At 33.7% G+C, this 15257-nt stretch overlaps 1 protein-coding gene across 1 annotated transcript in view; it reads right to left on the bottom strand.

Moving 5' to 3' along the window:
- The window catches only part of mitfa (melanocyte inducing transcription factor a), a 43415-nt gene extending 28485 nt beyond the window's left edge, over positions 1-14930 (bottom strand). The window contains 4 exon segments of the mRNA NM_001362262.1: positions 5176-5290; positions 5630-5740; positions 11991-12135; positions 14895-14930. The gene's annotated coding sequence lies outside the window, so the exon portion shown is untranslated.
- Positions 14931-15257: the final 327 nt, after the last annotated feature.

The raw sequence follows: 15257 nt of genomic DNA, 5'->3' as shown, positions 1-15257 counted from the left end.
AAAATAATAATAATAAAAATAATAATAATAACAATGATAATTTAAATATTAATCTGATGCATGTTTACAGCAGTTTATTTGAATGAATGTTTTCATCACTATTATAACAAAAGGGTAGTACATTTGCCCAGAGTGTATCCTTGAGTTTTTTTTTTTTTTTTTTTTTTTTTGTAATTTCAAAGCATTTTTCAAAATATGTGTCCAAATAAAATTTTTCACCAAAAATCATTCTGCTAGTTGAAACAAAGAAAACATTATGGCCAAATTAAGACTGAAAATCACCCCAGAACGAATGAAAACATCCCCAACAAAGCAAAAGGGTTAGTAAATGCTGTACAAGTATTGTTCATTAGTAGTTGAGGTTAATAAATACATTAACTAATGAAACCTCATTGTAACTAACAATTCATCTAGTAAAAACAGACATTAAATGCATATAGGCTTTTGCATGTTTTAAAGGGCTGCAAATAAAATATGATCCATTGAAAAGACAATAAATATTTAACATGCGTTTAAAATCTTAAAAATTACATTTGCAATACAAGCACAGACTTGCACATTAAAACTAGAAACACCGATTTAGCATTTCATTTCAAAATATGATTCTGGCATATTTATTGTCTCTAAATTTGACTAAAACATTAATATATGTTTACATAGCATATCCTATAATACAATGAATGTAAAACAACAGATACTCATTTCCAAATAAAAGCCAAAAAACTCATTTGTGTAATAATATGCCTTCCAAACGACAACATTACAGCCCTGCTACTGTATACTCAAAACGACATACTTTTAACCAACTAAATACGCTACAGGCTTTTATATTATGAAAGACTCCTTGCACGTGACAATGAGTTAGCATTTTAAATATCGTTTTAAACTCAAAACTTTTGAATGTACATTTAACTCAACTCGACAAACCTGCTAGCAAACCAATACACACAACTTCTCAGAAACAGGCCAGTTGCATTTTTTTTTCTCAGAACAAAAGCTCTTTTTCTGCTGTCTAGGTTTTGACAGAGTACAGTGCCTCAAGCCTCATCATCTCCTGGAGCTGCTACACAAAGCCAGAGTTGTGTATGCACACGGACAGAGTCCTGAAGCATCGCAGTTTGAAAGGTCAACCCAACCACCAAGCAGCCAAGCAGACAACAGCAAGCCATTCGCACGTGGAGCTCAAATCTGATGGTATTTAAAGTCATCTGTTTGTGGAAAACATTTGCAGGGCTGTCTTGCTGAAACAATAAGTACAGTGCTGCCATGCAACGAGTAATAATGCATTTAATTCAGAATGGGTCACAAAATGATTTTTTGGTTGAGAAATTAATTCAGCTCCATTTTCAAGTGGTGAATACTGAAAGTTTTGACATCATATGTTTTGTATACATTTCTTACAATGATATTTCCAAATAAACTTTCTCCTCAGTATTAAAAAAAACTATATATGAGCATTATTCATAATACAATGTAAAACAATTAGTAGTTTCTAAATTTACTATGACTTAAACACGTATTCCAATTCTGGTTCTTGCAACACATTAAAAAAAGTTAGAACAGAAGAAGTTTAGGGCTAGTAATCAGGTAGATTGGTTAAATAATGATGTGATTTAAAACAGCTGATGTCATCAGGTGATTGTAATTATGATTTGGTACAATAGCAGCATCCAAGAAAGGTCTTGTCCTTCAGAAGCAAAGATGGGCAGAGGATCGCAAGTTTGCCAACAAATACATGAGAAAATTATTGAAATGTTTTAATAATAATATTCTTTAAAGAAAGATAGGAAGACATTTGGATATTTCACCTTCAACATAACATATTTAAAAGATTCAAGGAATCTGGAGGAATTTCAGTACGTAAAGGACAAGTGCAGAAGCCTAAGCTGAACAGCCATGATCTCTGATCCCTTAGGTGGCACTGCATCAAGAATCGTCATTCATCTATAAGCGATATCACCACTTGGGCTCAGGACTACTTTGACAAACCTTTATCAAGTACCACAATATGTAGTTACATCCACAAATGCCAGTTAAAACTGTACTGTGCCTAAATGAAGCCCTATGTTAACAGTTAACAGTGGCTCAGAGGCATCTGGGATGAACCATCACACAGTGAAAACATGATGAATCAGTATTTCAGGTATATTCAGGAGAGAAATTGATGCTCTGTGCTCTGGATCAAAGAAGAAAAGGATCATCCAGACTGTTACCAGCAACAAGTCCAAAAGCCAGGGTTTTTCATGGTATGGGGTTGTGTGGATCGCCAGTTTGCCAACAAATAGATGAAAAAATTGTTGAAATGTTTTAAAAATAATGTTCCTCAAAGAAAGATAGGAAGACATTTGGATATTTCACCTTCAACAGTGCGTAAAATATTTAAAAGATTCAAGGAATCTGGAGGAATTCAGTACGTAAAGGACAAGGGCAGAAGCTGAACAACTGTGATCTCCGATCCCTCAGGTGGCACTGCATCAAGAATCGTCATTCATCTATAAGCGATATCACCACATGAGCTCAGGACTACTTTGGCAAACCTTTATCAAGTACCACAATATGTAGTTACAAATGCAAATTCAAACTGTACTGCGCCAAAAGAAAGCCCTATGTTAACAGTGTCCAGAAGTGCTGGTGACTTCTCTAGGCTCAGAGGCATCTGGGATGGACCATCACACAGTGAAAACATGTACTGTGGTCAGATGAATCAGTATTCAGATGAATCAGACACCGTGTGCTCTGGACCAAAAAAGAAAAAGATCATCCAGACTGTTACCAGCAACAAGTCCAAAAGCCAGGGTCTGCATAGTATGGGGTTGTGTCAGTGCCCTTGGCAAAGGTAACCTACACTTCTGTGATGGCAACATTAATGCTGCAAAGTACATAGAGATTTTGGAGCACAATATGCTTTCTTCTTTTTCAGGGAAACTCATGTTTCAACAACACAATGCAAAACCACATTCTGTACACATTACAAAGTCCTGGCTGCGGAGGATGAGGATACAGGTACTTGACTGGCCTGCCTGCAGTCCCGACCTGTCTCCAACAGAGAATGTGTGGCGCATTTTGAATCTTGAAATGCAACAACGAATTCCCCTTACTGTTGCTCACTAAATACTTACTTCCAGAATGAATGGGACAGAATTAGATCTGAAACACTTCCACACTTGGTGTCTTTAGTCCCTAAATGTCTTTTAAGTGTTCTGAAAAGGAATGGAAACGTTACAAAGTGGTAAATGCTTTACTGGTCCCAGTTTTTCTTTAAAAGTTTTGGAAGAACCAAAATTTGAATATGTGAGTATTAAAAAAATGAGGAAGGAAGAATTTTTATACCTCTTAATTTATTTTATTTTTATTTATTTTTAGGTGTGTTTATGTATATTTTCGTTATTAAAAAGTGGTAAGTGCAGTAAAAACATGATAATATTTAAAACATTGACATTTTTACACATTCATTGGTTAATCAGAAGTTTCTGATCAGATGCAGTATGGTTTAAGTTTAAATAATATTAATTATGACTGTTCTATCAAAACATGCTGAGACGTTTTCAGTCTCAAAGGGAATCGTGAGCTTGAACGTTGATCATGACGTTAAAACCCGTAGACAGGATCATGTCCCGTCACCATTTCAAAGCAGTCCTCCTAAATATCCGAGGAATGAGAACGGCTAATTATGAGCATTCTTGGTTGAATTAAAACTGAGTGTGTGTGTGGCAGAACTGTGTTTGCCTTTGTCTTCGTATCTTGAGCTGATTCTTTGCTTATTTCTGGTCGGGTCAGAGGTACTTCAGCTAATTAGGGGTTCACTCATTCTTTGGACAAACCCATTTGGGCTTAATGATTTCACTTTTCTGCTTCGGCAGTCTCTGCCTGGTACCTCTCAAAAAAAAAAAAAAAAGTTTGTCTGCCTTGTGGAGACATGGACTAATCTATACAAAAGACCTTGATCTCCTGTAAAACTCTTTACAAACATTATTACTATATTTAAAGACAATGTGCGACTATGTTTTGCTTACATTATGAGAACTAAACGTCCCCACAGGGATAGTAAAACATGAGATTTACTTTGAGGAAGCGGTGGTCATTAAAAATACAAAATGATGTTTATCTGAAAATGTAAAAATGCATTAAGTTTACTCTGTGGTTTAGGATTATCTGTAGGCTTAGGTTTAGTGAAAATATGTGTCCATTGTAAAAGCTGTATAAACTTGAGTGTGTATGTTACAGTTCTTAAAACAGCACAGCATATTATCATGTTATTTAAAGCAACAAAACAATCTGTTGTAAACTTTTTATGAGCCATATACAGCATTTGCATTGCCATAGAAGAGTCTTTGCATATTTTAAGGATCCAAACAGTATATTTTTTTTACAGCAACTTAGAAATGCATGTCTGTCATCTTTGGCTTGCTTATAGTTGGGGTTAGTAGAGCTGCCCACACAGTGAATCACATTCTATAACAGTGACCGACCTTTATATGGACCTCAAATGAATCATCATGAACCAAACATAGAGCATAATCAGCAGCCTGTAAAGGTGAATGTGCTTGATGAAGTTATTTAGCATTGATGAAACTTGATATTTGATTTTAGCCTGTTTTCTCTGTAAAGCTCCTTTGACACGATTTGCAATGTATAAAGAGTTACACAAATTATGACATTGCTTGAGTTGTATAAAGCAAATCAAACTTGTGGATTTGACTAATATTACACCTGCAGATATAACGGCTCCCTAAATACAATCCTCATCAAAGAGGACCATGCTGGTCTCAAACAGAAGCATAAAAGAAGTATAGAAATTATGGGGAAAAACGTAATTAATACTAACTTGTAGGGATTTATCTAGTAACATCCCAAATGTGCACTGAAACCCCGCCAAAAGACTTTGACGATTTCTAGTTTCTTTTTTCAGTGCTTTAAATATTTTCAAAAAATTTTAAATATTCTGGCTAAATTTTAAAGAGTAAAAAATAAAATAAAATAAATGTTTCCACTATAAATAAAACTGAAAATGGATTGCATTTTTTAAAGCAAATGAATTTCATCAAATTCCTTACTGCTCAAATTACCTTGAAACTACAGCAAATCAAGTAAAGCATGTGTGTCATTGGCTATAACCATCACAAGATTATTACAGTATATTCTCAACAATTTTACAAATAAATGAGAAATCCTTACCAGATCCTTTCAGCTAGTTCCTTTCTATCAGAAGGGCCATTTTTGCCGCCAATGAAACCACTCTGTGCCTCTGTTCAAGAGATTCTCACTATCTGCTTGTGTAGTCCACTCGGACCTACCAGAAATCAAAGCCATGAAAATACGTCAATGTAGTGGAGCAAATAGGATTAAACATTTTGAACGCCAAAAGTCTGGAAACGGAGCACAAATTAGGAGAGGAATTCACTGAGTACAGATAATCCCCCCTATGGATTTAACACAGTTTAGTCTTTTAAACCAGTATTATTTAGCCGAAGACACAGGCCGTGGAATTTTCTCTGGAGGCTGAGATCCTACAAATGAGATTGTCACTGCAAATTCAACTATTTTCCGAGCTTTATCAAGTCTCTGTCCAAAAGCGAACAACTTAGCAGTCATTTGTAGAAGACTGGTCAAAAATGTACCAAAGCCTTACCTTCAGTGCATCAATGGTAATTCCATCATCTAGTGTTAGGATCCTTCTAGCATGAAGATCTTCAGATGGTGTGGTGCTTGTTTTTTCTCAAGATTTTTTTCCTGGCATCATCTGCAGACAGAGAGAAATGGTTGATCTCATTTTCAATTAGATATACCGTGCATGAACACATAAAATACACACCGAAAGTGAAACACATGAATACCAAAAGTGCACATGGCAGAGAAACACATGTCAGAACTTTAAAAATCCTCAGAGAGCGCTTATATGAATGACAAAAAGGAACAAATGGGAAAATATGACCAAAAAGTGGTGCAACAACATCCACTAGGAAGTAACAAGAGGAAGTGACAAGAGGAAACTCAAAGTGTGGAAAAAAGACTATTTTAGTGAATAAAAATCAGTTTTGTGCAAATAATTAGATTTAAGCTGTTCATTAATGCATAGACATTATAAATAAATTATTTTACTTCCTTTCATTAACACGATTCAAAATTATATAAATTAAACAGGACCATTTAAATCTGAAAACCATAAATATATTGGTTTAAATATTTTACCCGGAGAAATTTATCTTTTTATTGTTCACTCAAAAGTGAAAATTAATTTACTCACCCTTTACTTAACTGTTTGATTTTCTTTCTTCTGTTGAACATGTAATTAAATATTTTTATTTGTATATAATATTTAATTACAGGCTTTTAGCGTTCTTCAAATTATCTTCTTTTGTGTTCAGCAGAATAAAGAAACGCATAAAGATCTGGAACCACTCATAGGGTCAGGAAATAGTGATTAAATTTTCATTTTTGGATGAACTGTCCCTTTAATGGCAGACTGGCCTCCACCTGATGAGTCAACATCCTTTTTAAGCAAGACAATTGAAATATCAAGATTAAAAAAAAAAATCAATTCAAGTCTCAAAACATTGTTTTATTTCAGTTGGGCAGCATACATTTATGGAGAAAACTAAATGGCTAATTGTGCATGTAACATCTGCATCAAAGATGATTTTATCTCTAAACATATTATATATGTTATTGGTTGAAGGAACATTCCTGTTTTTTGACAGTAGGCTCCTTTTACAGGTCCTCCAGCCCAGAGTTAAACAGTTGAATTTTGCCATTTTTGAATCCAGCCAACTGATCTCCTCGTCCAGCGGTAGTATACTTTTAGCTTAGCTTAGCATAGATCATTGAATTTGATTAGACCATTAGCATTTGCTCAAAAAACACTACATTTTTCTATTTCAAATTTGGCTGTTCTGTAGTTACATTGTGTACTAAGACTGAAAGAAAACGAAAAAGTATTACTCATTTCAGTGTAATAATCAAGGAATTTTGCTGCCGCACATGTCTGCAGCAAGCACAGTGACATAACACAGTTGCAGAATTATTTTTTACACATTTTTTCATTCATTTTCTTTTCGGCTTTGTCCTTTTATTAAGCCAAGGTCGCCACAGCGGAATGAACCGCTAACTTATCCAGCACATGTTTTGCGCTGGATTTCACAGACAAATCAGCTTACCCAATTCACCTGTACCATATGTCTTTGGACTGTCGAGGAAAACGGAGCACATGCAACCTCCACACAGAAATGCCAACTGATAAATAAAAAAAAACTAAGCCGAAAAAAAAAAAAAAAAAAAAAAAAAAATATATATATATATATATATATATATATATATATATATATATATATATATATATATATATATATATATATATACCTTGTCAGGCATATTTAGAATTAGAATAACTTGGCGACAATCCATTATTGCTACAATCCTTCAAACCACTTTAGTTTTATCTAATTTTTGGTAAGAAGTTTTGAATAATTTATAATACAATAAAATCAGTATGATCGCTTATTCTTTTACATATTTTAATGAATGCACTAGCAGTTAAAACTTTAGTAACTTTCAGTAATAGATTTCAGGAAAATCTTTCAGGATCAGAAATCATTTGATCATGTTATTTTGTCAAAAATATGACAAAACAGCAATATTGTGAAATAGTGTTTCAATTCAAATGTATTTTACAGTGCAATTCATTTCGAAAAAAAATTGAGCACAAAACAATCTCATCATCAGTGTCTCCAGTCAAGTAAAGGCATTTATGTTACAAAAGATTTTATTAAACAAATGAATGCTTAAATTTGCCAATATGTTGTTTCATTTAATCTAATTACAAGTTAAACTGATGGTGCAGTGGGTAGCATGATCGCCTCACAGCAAGAAGGTCGCTGGTTCGAGCACGGGCTGAGTCAGTTGCTGTTTCTGTGTGGAGCTTGCATGTTCTCCCCGTGTTGATGTGGGTTTCCTCTGGGTGCTCCGGTTTCCCCCAGAATCTAAAGACATGTGCTATAGTTGAATTGACACAGTCCAAAGACATGTATAGGTGTTGTATGTGTGTGAATGCAAGAGTGTATGGGGGTTTCCCAGTACTGGGTTGTAGCTGGAAGGGCATCCTCTGAGTAAAACATATGCTGGATAAGTTGGCAGTTAACTGATTAATAAAGGGACTAAGACAAAAAGAAAATGAATGAATAAATGAATGAAAAGTAATTTGACACACTAGGGAGTAAGATTTACTATGAATCTTTAGTATGTAAAATCACTTCTAAAGGACATCATCTTTGACCCATTTAGAAACTTATTTACATACAAATATATTTATGTAAACTTATTTAACTGCTGTTAGTGAAAGGAGGTGATGCTTGATGCTTGAAAGCCAACAGAACCTGTCCAAACAACCTGCCAAAGCAAACTATTTGTGTTACATCTACTGTAGCTGTACCGCATTAAACAGCATGTTTTAGAGGTCAAAACTGGCTCCTGAGTGGAAAATTCCAGCCGCTGTTATTCTGAGTTCTCTCTCTGCACTTTGTGGCGAGTATGAAACAGGAAGGATGGAGCATGACGTGTTTCCAGACTTTAAATGATTCTGAAATTGTGCCCATTTCTGTCACAGGTTGCTGCATGCTCTTTCTCCTCCCTGAATATTGCAAAGTCTGATGTTGGCCTGGCACCAATAAAAGTCAAGTTCGAGGAATGATGTGGTTTAAAAATTTGCAGATAGATATAGGTGATCATTGTACTTTTGCAACCATTGTGAATAACTCGACAGCCAAAACATAGAATTTAAAAAAATGAAACACAAGAGATAAATTATGTGATCAAACTTATGAAACTACAGAGTAGAAATCGAGACTCATCAGACCAGGCAACACTTTTCCAATCTTCTACTGTCTAATTTTGGTGAGCCTGTGCTGACAGGAGTGGCACTCGGTGTGGTTTTCTGCTGCTGTAACCCATCCGTCTCTACGTTGAACAAGTTGTGCTTTCAGAGATGCTCTTCTGCATACCTCGGTTGTAACAAGTGGTTATTTGAGTAACTGTTGACTGGAACCAGTCTGGTTATTCTCCTCTGACTGCTGGCATCAACAAGACATTTGCACCCACAGAACTGTCGCTCACTGGATAGTTTCTCTTTTCGAAACATTCTCTGTAAATCCTACAAATGGTTGTGCGTGAAAATTCTGAAATACCAACAGCCATACCACGTTCAAAGTCACTAAAATCACCTATTTTCTCCATTCTGATGCTCGGTTTGAACTGCAACAGATCGTCTTGACCATGTCTACATAACTAAATGCATTGATTTGCTGCCTTTTGACTGGCTGATTAGAAATGTGTGTTAACGATCAGAGAGATGTACCTTATAAAGTGGCCAGTGAGTGTAAATAGCTGACCTTTTTTCCCTGCCTCTGGCTTAGTAATGAATGGAGAGTGTTTTTTTTATTATTTTTGTTTTCCATTTCTTTCTAATAATTTTTTTTATTAATTTATTTTCTACTGCTGTACCTTTTGCATATTTGTATTTATATATTTTCTGTATTGCTATAAGATATGTATTGCTATAATTGCCTGATTTGTGTTAGTTTTATTGATAATGTTATTGTATCCAATCTTTTTTATTTATGTTTTGTGCTTTTTAAATTGTTCTTATTGCAAGAATATATTATTGTATTGCTTAATTCAGAGAGAAAGTAAATGTGAGCTAATTGTTTTCTGCTGCAAGATTGGAGCAGTTGATGTCTTGTGATTTAAACTATTAAACTATAAATCACATATTAAATCGGAATTTTGATCAGAAAAATCATAATTACATTTTTCCTCCACATTATGTAGCCCTTTGACAACGTTACTATATTAAGTTACTGTTAAGTTACTATAGGTAGTGGAAAGCAAACATTTACAGTGAAAATTTCTTTTGATTTTCAGCCTGAATCAGCAAAACAGTACATAAATATATTTATAGTAAATTATTTTTTTATAAAAAGTTTTTGGTTACTCATAAATGAAAGTAGGTTAATTTATGTTGTTTTATAATTTTTGTTGTATAATCAACTTAATTTTACATTTCAGCAACCACAACTGTCAGATCCTGCCATAAATCACACAGGTAATTTTACAGTGTGAAATTTGATGTGTAAAATCAAAGTGACAAGCAATAATAATCTGTGTATGATATAAACCCTCATGTGCTGTTCTTACATGAGTAATGAAGGCTTTGTGAAACATGTACCATCAGCAGCCCAACCCAATACCAAAATCCAAAACACTGTTACAAAACTTCCAGTCATCCAAAGACACGGAGATGGCAGATAAAACACCTGAAATCCACGTGAGCTACTGGGGCTACTGGGTTCATAAATGGAACAAACAGCCTCCAGGAAAATTCTTCTCAAATGAAAGTGTGAATTTTCAAGCTGAAAAAAGCATTTCTCCCTGCCTGCATGCTACCTGCAGGCTACCCTCAAAAAAGATCATGTCAGTCAAACTTGTGGACTTGCATTACTTGAGATACTATGAAATCTGTTAGTAGCAGAGTTTGACTTAAAGCAAGGGAGTTACTCTAAAACTGCTTAAAATTAAACAAGAGGGAGTTTAAATACTAAGAGAGAAAAAAAATCATTCACACATTCACATCTAACAATAATTAAATTATAATTACAGAAAACTGTCCCCACTGGCTTGCTTGGTTTGGACTCGTGGAGCTGCACATCGATGGATTTGCTCTTCAGTGTTTGGACTTTCAGCAGCGAAATTAAACCACACTGAACTGAACTAAATTGAATTGAATTGAATTTTATTTGACAGATTTTAGACAAACTGTACAAAAAGTATTCCATACACTTTGTTAAAAAACTGTCAAGGATAAAAACACAATAAAGCCCTGGGCTTATTTCCATTGTGGTCCTCTGTTAAATAAAAACAATGTATGGCTTCAAAATAGTAATGAAGAATAAAAAAAACAGTCGCCACAGCGGTACGAACAGTCAACTTATCCAGCACATGTTCTACACAGCTAATGGCCTTCCAGCCGCAAACCTATTCACACTCAAGTAACATATAAATTAAAACATCCTCGTCCACCATGCAAACTGATTATCCTCATTAAACAACCATCTTTTGATAGCTTTTTTGAACAACCTTAAATCTTTTATCTTTTAATTTATCCTTGATTGATTTTGGTAGTTTGTTCCACATGATTGCACTTGTATATAAAAACATATTTTTCCCCACTAAACTTCAAAATTTAAATAAACAAATATTAAAATCCCAACTCCTAGTACTGTATGAATGCTGTTGCCTCACCATTTGAAAATAGTTCATCGAATAACTAGGACTGAACTGAACTTCAACTCTGAAAAGTGGACTGTAACAGTTTCAATTCACTAGAACTTCTATGTCTTTGACACAATCTACATTGTAAAAGCGCGATATAAATAATATCAATTTAATTTAACTATAATCATAAACTTTTATTTGTTATTATGAATCTGAGAGCAGAAAAGTGCCACTGTTATAATGTTTTCAGTGTGAACAGACCTTTATTCTTATTTCTATTCTGGCACTGCATACCACACGGCTAGAACATATCATATTTCGAAAGATTAAAAAGCAAAAGCAGATTTAAAAAAATATGAATATTCATAAAATTATTATATAAGTATTAGTATTTTAAATTCTATGGGAGTTTTCACAGTTGTGGTTAGGGTCCTTTGCTTCTTTTGTTTTGCTCTAAAAGAGAAAATGATACACTGAGTCCCCAATTGGCAGCTATGTGGTACAACTCTTAAGATATTTTACTGTAATTTCAACTTTGTTTTACATTTAGCACAAAAAGAGAGAAATGGTGTGGCTCACAAACAAAAAAAATCTCCAATGTAATCAATCTGAGAGGTTGGGTACCAAACTACAGCAAAAAATATAATAATATAATATAATATAAAAATATAATAATTTAATTATATTTTGGTTTTAGATATGTTATATCCAGGAAATATATTACTTACTTCGAACATTATGTCTCACAAAAACAAATAGTCCAGCAGATGATCCACACGCCATCATCTCAGAGGAATGGTTCTGTTCATGTAGACCATTTCAATGTGGTCATGTCATTGGCCCATGAACATGCTTGTTATCAAACCTTTATAACTGTAACAAAAGGCAATTCAGTCATAAATTAATGTTAAAACAACTATCATAACATTATCAATATGTGGCTCCGTTCGGATTCTCGGAAGCTATAGAAATTAAAAATGTAAAACAGGAAATATGTTGGGTTCATTGTTTTTGTTTACATCCCTCAAAATGGTATATAAGACATCCAAAATAATCCTAAAGGACAGAAATGAATATATTTTTTGTCTTTTTAATTTAAAGAGAAAGCTTTAAAGATATAGCACCCAAAATTGTAAAATATGTCATCATTTACCGACCATTGTTTCAACCCTTTTATTCTTCAATTAAACACAAAAGATGAATGTGAAGATGAATTGAAGAATGTTGGAATGTAGCCTAAGCAAGAAAAACAAATAGAATGAAAGACAATGGTTATAGTGAGTAGACTTTCGTTCATCCCTTAAAGTTAATTTGGAAACAAGCACATAAGATGCACACAAACTATTGAGGCAAAAGGAAAGCATAATGTATAATGAAGTATAATTCTGTGGGCCTATAAGTAGACTGAAAATGTAAGGAAAAGTAGATGAACACATTATTTCTATAGAACCACAAGTTGTTTAATTAGCTTTTTCACAACAAATCTTTAATTCTGTTCTATGAAACACACTTGACTTTGCGTTATGTTTGACCTATGAACCTTTACAATGACCCTTATGAACATTTAAACATCAAAGAGTGAGAGTTTTAAGCGAAAAATAACTCATCTTTAAAACCATCAAGTTCTCTGTGGCATAACCTTTAAAAAAGGCCAATCTTCATGAGGTCTTTGAGGTCAAATAATTGAATAACAGCTTCAAAGTAGGCTACGCTAATATCTGAACTTAATCTTTTTTAATCAATGTCTACAATTTCGTTTGTAGCTTTATTAAATGCATGCATTTGTTTGTCACGATTCATTTGAAATGTCAACTGACCCAGCCGAGACTCGAACCAGCGATCTTGCTGTGAGACGATCATCCTAAATTAATTTAGCGTTGGAAAGTAAATGTGTGTGTTTGTGGTTAGCTTGTTAACAAACTTGTGTGACAAAATTGACAAAATTCGTGATCCTTTCTTCTTGAGGTAAAATAAAAACATTCATTAAAACACTGCAAAAACAATTAGCCTGACTGCGCTGCCTTTACACAGAATATACTTATAATTCGTTCGGTTAAAGTCAAAGACAATAGAAAGGGACTTTGTTGAAGAACTGGTGTTGTAGAACAATTCAAATAGACCTACTTACTTCTCTAGTCTCTTTCTGTCATGAGATGTTTCTCCAACAGATGGAGCCAAACATTTCTAATTACCTGACTAGTAAAACAGTTTTACCCTCTAGATGGCAGTAAACAATAGCTTATCATTACTTACAGCTTATCAAAGCTCTATTGTGTTTGCACGTGTCTTTTTGTTTTCTTAATATCAGGGAAAGGATTATAATGTACTACTGTCCATATATGCATGACACACGGTCATTTCCTCAGTTTTGTTTTTAATGGACAAATAGTCTACCATTTAGCCAAGAGCATATCTTAATTCAGAATGAATTAATAATGTTTTGTTAATTTAACAGGCCTATAAAAGAGAAGTTTGTTTTGGACAAAGTGACAATGGTAACAGAACAAAGCTGTGTGTATATTTTTGTATTTACTATTTACAATTAACTTTAAAGCATTTAAAATAAGAAGAAAATCAATCAATGACAAATACAACAAAGTTAGGCCTACATATATTGTTGTTGCTTATTACTGATTGATTTCATTTTGTAATATTAAAATCTAATTCGGTGCCTAATGTCCAGCATGTTATAAGCCACTTTTTTGTTCCTGCAGTATAGTTCTATTGTTTCTCTTTCTGAGAGATTTTCTATTGTTTTGAGCATTGGCACTCCCCTCCTTCCCCATTCCTCTCCCTCCCTCTTTGCTCTCTCTCTCTCTCTCTCTCTTTTTTTTTTTTTTTTTTTTTAGGAAAACCTTTTAAATTGGAAAGCCTACATATACCATATCCCACATCTTTATATTTACATTTCGCATGATGATCTGTACAACAGACTATAACTATTTTTGATCAATTTTTGTGTACATTTACATTACATTTTTATTTGGTCCCATTACGACTACTGGAACCAAAAAGAAATAAATAATTCAATAAAAGAACAATGACAAAACAGATGTGTTCCTTAGTTTTTTTTTGTTACATTATTTGTTGGTAAATGATATGTTTAGGATTAAAAAAATTAAAAATATATATTTTTCTCTTACAAACACTACCTTTGTTATGAAAATGATTTTTATTTGTATATTTAAAATGATTTTAATGTCACTGTTCGTTTCTTTTTAATGTTTAATATTTATTTTTTATTTTAACTTTATTTTTCATCTGGTAGTTGTTTGTCTTTGACTTCATCAAAACTGCTTAAACAAAATACATTCTTGTTATTTTTGGGTTCATAAAAAAAGCCCACATGCAGCTATACTTTTGACTCAGTATCGAAAAGTCAATATAGTTCAAGGTGATGTGTCCTTCATTTGGACTAATGTGTGTTGTGATTGTGGTGTCCAGTGATTTGTTGTGATCACTGAGGTGAGAAGTGGGACTTTTCTCTGTGATGTGACCAGAGAACTCATTAACCTGTCTTACTGGATAATCAACTGGATCAAATGAATGTGGGAGAGAAAGCGGGCATCACAGTGTCATCCAGCCATGTGTGAAATCAAAACGACGGACAAGATAAGATTGCAATCACTTACACTCCTTTTCCATAAGATACAGAAGCAGAAAAGGTCTGTAAGAAAATAAAAAAACAGCATGAGCATCTGTCAATTCCTGTCTGTATTGTATGTATGACTGATGCATGTTGTATTAAAGTGCAATTTAATGATGGTGTTGCAGATATTATATTGATAAATTAACACCTGAGGTGAATTAGAGTTGCTGACTTGTCAAATAGGCTTGACTAAATAAAAATGACATGTACAGTTCTTTGGACTAATAATATTAATGTAACGCGTGTTTGCATTTTCTCATGGCATGTCAAACAATAAAAATTGAAAGAAAAAAAAAAAGAAAAAAAAGCCATTATGCTGAATGTCTGAAAAATATTGCTTGGTGGT

This window comes from Danio rerio, chromosome 6, assembly GCF_049306965.1.
Source record: "Danio rerio strain Tuebingen ecotype United States chromosome 6, GRCz12tu, whole genome shotgun sequence".
Lineage (NCBI taxonomy): Eukaryota > Metazoa > Chordata > Actinopteri > Cypriniformes > Danionidae > Danio > Danio rerio.
Note: the sequence above shows the minus strand (reverse complement) of the source record. Positions and strands in the feature narration are given on the sequence as shown.